Below are 7736 nucleotides of genomic sequence, written 5' to 3' on the forward strand. Positions count from 1 at the left end.
ACAGTAACATATGACCAATCTTAGATATTTTGGTAGCTGTACCAAGGAAAAAAAAAAAGGGTAGTAAGACTAAAAGATCCTCTGGCACATTTCTACTAAGAAGATTAAGAAAAAATAAATCTGTGGCCTATTACTTACACATCCTATTAAACCCTAAAGCAAACTTGATTTTGTCCTATAGCTAACCATCCACAGAATTTTGGGTGAACTGATAGTCACAACTATAAAGCATTAAGTTACTAAATTTGATTTAAAAAATTGTGAATTACTATAAAGGTATATATTATAGTAGTAACAACTAGCTTACTTGCAGTGTCACCTGTTCTCTGAAGCCAAAGCAAGCAGTATTTTTAATGACTTAACATCTTGAATCTTAACTTTTGATTTTTATTTATGCACTAGTTATTCTGAAATGAGTTACCTGGTCCAATGAAGTGTAACTAGCATTTCTCCTACTCATATAGGTCTTTGAGTAGGTATGTGCCATAAATACCTTTTGTAGAGAAACTTTTGCATGTGTCAGCAAAGCAGAGTAACATTGAAATTAATAGGAGTGAAAGAGTATGCGCTTTTTTCATTAAAAACATGCCAAAACCAACGTTTATTATTAGCAAGATGCTAATTAATAGAGTTCCTAAGCCTACTTTTCTGATTTATGAGCTGATTTTCCCCCAAAGAAACTGCTTTTTAGATATTTTAATTAATGTTGAAGCAATTTGGACTGAAAAGGTAACTATGGAAACTATTGACTTTTATATTGTTTGAAGCAGGAAGACTCCTTTTTTCCATATACACTGATAACAATAAATCACTATCTGGTGAACTATACTATATGTATGTATATATATATACATATACTATACTATATGTATAGTATACATATAGTATGTATGGTGAACTACTATATGTAGAACTTCTTTAATGTATAAAATATTGTTCTAGTGAAAAGACGGGGGTTTTTGTTTGTTTTTTTACTTTCTGAGTGCTTAGGAACATTTCAAGAAAAGAGACTTGTTTCTTCTTGCTATCTTTTTTTATTTCATTGAAACTTTTTATTACAAAAATTTAAATTACTACTTTTAAACTTGGATTGTTATTAATATCAAAACTACTGATACAAATAGAAAGTAATCTATAGCAAATTGAACTTCCACTTGTGATATGTTATCTAGACAGTGAAAAATAATATTTAAAAAGTTAATTACCACATATAAGCTTTTTTCAGGAATGAAAATTGAGCTTAAGTAAGCTACTTTAATGACATAATGAAAAGGCCTCTACCTACCTGACCACTACTCTTTGCAAGCAAATTACCATTTATGTTTGAGGTGTGTATGCTTAAATAAATAGGCCTCCATTTAGAATATTTGGGTGGTCAGAGCAGGGTATTTTAGTAGCAAAGTTTCTTTACTTTTGATTGTTAGAATAAATAACCTTTTTCTTTGGGGTTTTTTTTAGATTAAAGATAGGTATGGTTTTAGAAATCTTCAGAGTGCAAATTAATTCCATTCTAATAGTGTGAGCCATCACTCCAATAGTCACTTGTTGACTTTCCCATTCTGAGCTGTGAAGAAAAAAAAAAAAAGAGATACTACATTGGTGGTTTGAAGAGCTCAGCATTGTGCAGCAGGGACCAGCGAGGGCCACTGCTCCCTCAGAGAGGATACCCAGGAGCTGAGCACATACAGCCAGCAGGGCAGAGGCTTTGCCAGGGAGACCCACCCTAGAGTACCTGAGCAGGGCAGATATTAGACAAGTCTACAGTGATGAGGCAGGTCTGAGGTCAAGCTAGAAGTGCCAGTCAGTGAGGTAGAGTCTAACACAGCCTAATGATTTCTAGGCAGGTCCTTTCTGACAAGACAAGGTCAAGGTCCAGATCAGGTGAGTATCTATAGCTAGGTAGTGACCTAGCTGTAAGTGAGCTAGAGACCAACACTTTTACAGTGTAACTCAGGCTAGGACTGAGTCCCGGGCTGAGCTTAAATGGGGCTCCTGGGCTGTAGGCAGGGGTGTGGCAGGATGCACCAGGTGGGGCTGGTCAGGGCCATTAAAGCTTATTAATGCACTTAAGGCCCTGCCATGGTACATCTATCTTGAAGAGATAGTAAGCAGGTTTAGTAAAATGCTGGGGTGGTTGGTTGTCTGTCTTCTGAATTTGCTTTAGAAAGTGCTAAAAATGAAGTTAATAAGTATATCAGTTGTTTTATTAAGTAGTTTAATGTTGTGCTAGTTCCAGAGGCCATTGAATTAGTTTTGCATCTCAAACTTGCTATGTTAAGGAGTTAGGAATTTCTGTCCTGCTGGTAAGGAATGCTGGAGCAGGCTTTATTAAATGTACATTGAGCAATGTTACAGGTATTCTTTTCCTGTAAAACTAGCTCTTTTTATTTTAATAAAGCGAAGTGAAATATAGCAAGACAGAGCTGTAAGAATGGATGGTCTTTACTGCTTTATGTTAATGCTTTACTTGAAGGTGTAGTATTTTTACAGACCAAGAAATATTTTGTATAGCTACTAAAAACTGTATTATTTTATGCTGCTAGGATTAATAACTTTTTTGTTGTTGTTCACGCTTCTTCAAATGATTGTATTTGCCTTATTTATCTGATAAGTATAATTATGTCCTACTGAGTTAGGCAGTCACCTAAATCTAAAGAATTGCTTTGCAAGCAAAAGCTTTAAGGTGTGTCTGTGATAGTTTGTGTTTTGCAAGCAAGTTGTCTATTTGAAGATGGAGAGAAAATGCTTTTGTATTTAAGATACAAAACCCTGAGATGCTTACACTTCATGCTTAACTGTACTACTGACTTTTTTCTAATCCCTATTTGTCAATTAACTGGTTGCTAGCCTTTATTAGCACTCTCATTTCTATTAACCACATGCTTATTTGAATTCCTAGCATCAGAAACACTAACAGCAAAGTAACTTGAATTTTAAATTCTAACATCGGCACCTAGCATTAAAAACTTCACTTGTGCCCTGCAGACCTGAAAGGTGCAAATAACTTCACAAAAAATGGTGTAACACTAGACTTGGTCTAAATACTGTAGTATATTTTGTGAGACATAAAACTGTCACCCTGCAGATCCTCTTACCTAGCACTAGTATGCCAAGTATTTCACTTTTGTACAGGTCTGCTTCTCTTTACTATACCATTGGTTGTAGTTTGCCTGGGTTTCATAAAATGTAACATCTCTGTACTCAGGAATATTGTGGAGCTGAGGCTATAGCTGCGCTTCTTGTCAGTATCCTTCTTCCTGTGGGATGCGGGGAAGCATTTCTGGTTATTTTGCTGTGGATGCAGAACCTGCTCTGACTCTGCTACGGTTCATGGTTGGTTTTCAAAGGATGATTTTTTTTTTAGTAGTTTTTGCACTGATAGCCTTCTACCTTCTGTGTATTGCATTTAGTTTTGATTAGTAGGTATGAAAGTGTAGTTTAAAAAAAAAAAAAATCACAGAAACAGTACAATCTTAGTTTTTGCTTTGCTTTATAGAATTTGTCTTAGAAAACCCTAGAGAGGCAGCTGTAGGATGCAGGAGGTTTTCATACTGTCTTCTGTGGGGCTAATGGAAAATGAATAGTGCCATAAAAAGTTAGTAGTACAAATGCAATTCTATAAAGTTATTTTTTTAATGCTTTAAAAACTCACAAAGGTTCTAAATATAAAACCGTCAATGAAATGCTTTGTAAGTTTGGTATCATTATTGCCACCTTCAGGCAACAAAAAGAATGGTTCATTTTCAGAGTCACTATCCAGCATTCTGTTTACAGAGGGTTTGGGCTTATACTGTGGAGTTAAATTTAGTATTTTTTCTAGTTATAGCCTTGCATTTCCCTATTGGAGTCACCTTTTTTCCTTTGGCCTTAGTATGTTTCAACATGTCAAAAATGCGTTCATTTGTTCCAGGAAGCTGTGATTCATAAACACCTAATTATTCAATGATAAATTTTATTTGAATGATCAATGCCTAGTATACAAAGAGCTACTTAGCAAAGGCAGATTTTTTTTTTCCCTCCTTCTCTTACTGGTGAAGGCTTTTTCAGGGATTATGTGATAGCATTACAGATTTAAAATGCATGTCAGCAATTAATAGGACAAGCAAGGGTTATACAAAAGACTGTTGATATATCCGATAAAATTGCAGTGCTGAAATGTAAAGAATGGAAGTATTACTGATATCTAGTATAGATGGTTTGCTAGGAAGAATTAGTATCTTTAAGATTTTATTCAGATTTACACCAAGAGAGAGATGAGTTTTCTCCTAACTTCCTTATGATTAACTTCAGTAATTTTGCTAGTCTGTGTTCTATCTCTTTTTAAAATAGTTTTACAAAAGCTTGCACTTGAACAGAGCAAAAGTTTTAAAAAGAAAAAAAAAAGTTTGAGATGGAGGCTGCACTACACTACTCTTTGCCAAAGCTTTCTTCCAGGAGGACTCCTGAGTTTTGATACCATGTTCTTTGAAATGAAATTGCTCAACACATAGATCAAAGTTACCTTATGTTTTAACAGACATATTAGTAGCTAACCCAAGAACATTGATATCTAGCATCTCCATAATCCTCTAGTCTTTTTGATAAAATTATTTTTCATATAATGTTTTTTGACATGTACTTTGACATAAAATGACAGTTATTTTTCATAAAATGCTTAAAATATGCTCTCCCTATTCAGTGGAATGTTATATTTATGTACTGAAAATCAAAGGTAAGAAAAGACTACAGAATAGCTACAGAAATCAATGTCGTCTTTACTATAATTGCACTTTTGAAAATGTTATAAAAGCAGTGGAGGGACTACATCTTATTTTAAATATCTCCTCCTTGCTTTGTATCACTGTTAAAACAATTCTTTTTGTTCTGAAATATGTGCACACTGTCTAAAAAACAGGTTTTTAACAGAAAGTTTAAGGAAAGGAAAACACATTATACAAGCAAGTACTTGAGCGTAGAAGTCAGTTCCAAAAATAACAATGAACACTTGTGCTGAAATTCTCAGGAAGGATGAAGCCTGAGAATCAGCCTGAAGATGAAGAAAGCTTTTGGGAATATGTCAACAAATCTTTCTCTTTTTCCTGGGGGTGGCTGGTTGTTTTCAATGTCCTTTTCGTTAATGTGATTTATAATATAAACTATATACTGACTTCTCTACATAGAAATTAAATAGAAAAAGCAATTAATTTTCATGTCTCTAACATCCATAGTCTCTTCTCTGATGATTTACTTTTCTTCTATGTCTCCCTTCTTTTTTTTCTTCTACAGAACCCTTTCCTTTAAACTTTTGTTTAAGCACTTAGTGACAATGTTTAAACAGATCAATGCCCTTACTTTTTGTGGGCAGAGCTCTATCCTGCCAAATGAGATCTGAAAGATCTGTTCAACAGCCTGTGACTGTAAATACCCCCAATCTAGTTAAAAAAAAAAAGTTGACATGAATCTCTTTTGCAGCATACACAATACTTCTCAAAACTTAAGGCCTATTTCTAATGTGCTTGAAAACATGGAGAGCAAAATCCCAAGTCTGCATGAGGAGAAGGTTGAATGTCATGGATGTTGCAGAAACTGGGTATGATTTATATTTTAATTCATAAATGCTTTGGAGTTCCTGCCTGTGTAGATGTTCTGAATATGTAAACTTCAAGGTGTAAACAGGGGACCCAAGCTTGGAAGTTTCGGTCCTGTGTTGATTTTTGAAACCTGTCTTTTTAATATTTTTCTGAGTAAACATTTAAAGCTTTTAAAAGCTTATTCCACAACCTTTTAAGATCAATTTTTTTAATGAGGAATGTAAAAATAAAGTAATATTTGTATTTTGAATAAAGTATGTGTACACACACAGATATATTTTTCCCTTTCCATATACACGTGTACATTATATTTAATATATAGTATATTTTATAATATACTATATAATACATTATGTATACATTTAAAATAATAAACTAAGTAACCTAGCTCTTATGTCTATTTACATATCCATGAACTTAGATTTCATGGATGTTTCCTTTGAGCTTAATAGAAACACTGCTAGAATACATAGCTACAGGTTGAACAGTATTTACTCCTAACCACAGCATTAATTGTCAGAGATGTCTGGACTTTATTAAGGTTTACTTAATAATGTTCTCACCAGTGTATTTTCATATAACTTCATGCTCCCCTTCTCCTCCCCCCCATCTCTAATGTTTCATTAACATCTCTTTCTTTCTTTTTAAAAAGTCATTAATTTCTGTTGGGCATGCTAATAACTTTAGCTCCTGGGAGAAAAAAATAGTAATTTTAATTTTTTTCCCCTCAAGATGGAAACTATTATTCTACTGGATCTAATTACTAATTGTGAAGTAGGTATATTTCCTGTAATTTATTTCATTCCAAGAGGAAAAAGTGATCTTTTAAAACTTGACCTTTATGCCAATGATTCTATATAATGTCTTAACGTGCATCTTACTATTAATAATGGAAAATATTTATCATCTTACATTGTGGATGAAAAACAGAAATCAGGTTACTTTAAAACTGTAATAGTACAGTGCGTGTCTAGCTACTAATTTATTTAAGAAATGTCTGTTCTGTGTTTCTGTCTAGCACTTGATGTGTTTATTTCCACATTTTTCTTAGAAGGCCAGGGACATTTTGTTCAGTTACTTGAGAAGTAATGTGGATGGATGCCATACTTGAAGACTGTTTTCATACCTCCTATCAACATGTAACTTAAGTTTACAATTAACTTGATCCTTGCCAAGTAGAGCCATTGATTCCTAACTTGACTAGGCGTATGCCTAGTTATCTTCTTGAATTAAGGCCTCAGATTGGAAGAGAACCGTAACTGTTATGAGCCAGAAGCAAATGTTATTTTAAGATGTGAGGAGGTATTCTAGGCACTGGTTCACTAGATAATTTGGAACCTATTTCCATGCGTTGCTCTAAGTATACACTGGTGTGTGAGCAGCAATGAATATCCATTTAGAAGTAATTTAACTGAACAAGCACCTGTTAACTGTAACTTCCTGGAAGCAGGTAACACATTTAGAAAGAAAAATAACGTACAGTTGTAAGTTTTCAGCCATTCCTTTCCCCCTTCTCAAGGTATCTTAAAATCAGTATTCCCTGGTACGTCAGGGTGGTTATACAGGGAGATACTGGACTTAATATTCTCAACCCATGTTGTTAATGGAGTCTAGGCTACAGTTCACAGCAGTAGCAAGCTACCAGGCTAGAAATACTGTATTGCAAACTGCCTGGAAGTTCTTGGGTTTGCATATTAATAGAACAGTATGTATCATCCTTAAAGTGAGTAAGACTGAATAGCATGAGGAATTAAACTGGCCTCTCTCAGTAAGCTGTATATGGATGTCTGCCTCGAGTTCAGAGCTGATTTCATTTGCCAAAGGGCAGTAGTGGTACTGTTAGTGACTTGTAGTCCTCTGCTGGAATTGCCATCCATGATGCAGTATGTTTATAAATAAAACTGTGTTTCTATCTGCAAGCTCAGCCTGGGATGTAAAGTCAAGTTGTGTTCTTTCTGGCTTGCACATCACCACTAATAGAGCTGCTGCTGGAACTTAGTCAAGAATTCTGTTGATTCAGAAGCCAGTGAAGAACCTCCCAGAACTATGTTGCCTCTGCAAGTATGAGTAAAAGTTTATTTATATCAGTCAAGTGACTATGCGTGCATATAGATCAGATCATTTAAATGAAAAGATGCACCTTTCACAAGTTACTCCTTCTGATTA

Source organism: Aptenodytes patagonicus, chromosome 7 (genome assembly GCF_965638725.1).
Source record: "Aptenodytes patagonicus chromosome 7, bAptPat1.pri.cur, whole genome shotgun sequence".
Lineage (NCBI taxonomy): Eukaryota > Metazoa > Chordata > Aves > Sphenisciformes > Spheniscidae > Aptenodytes > Aptenodytes patagonicus.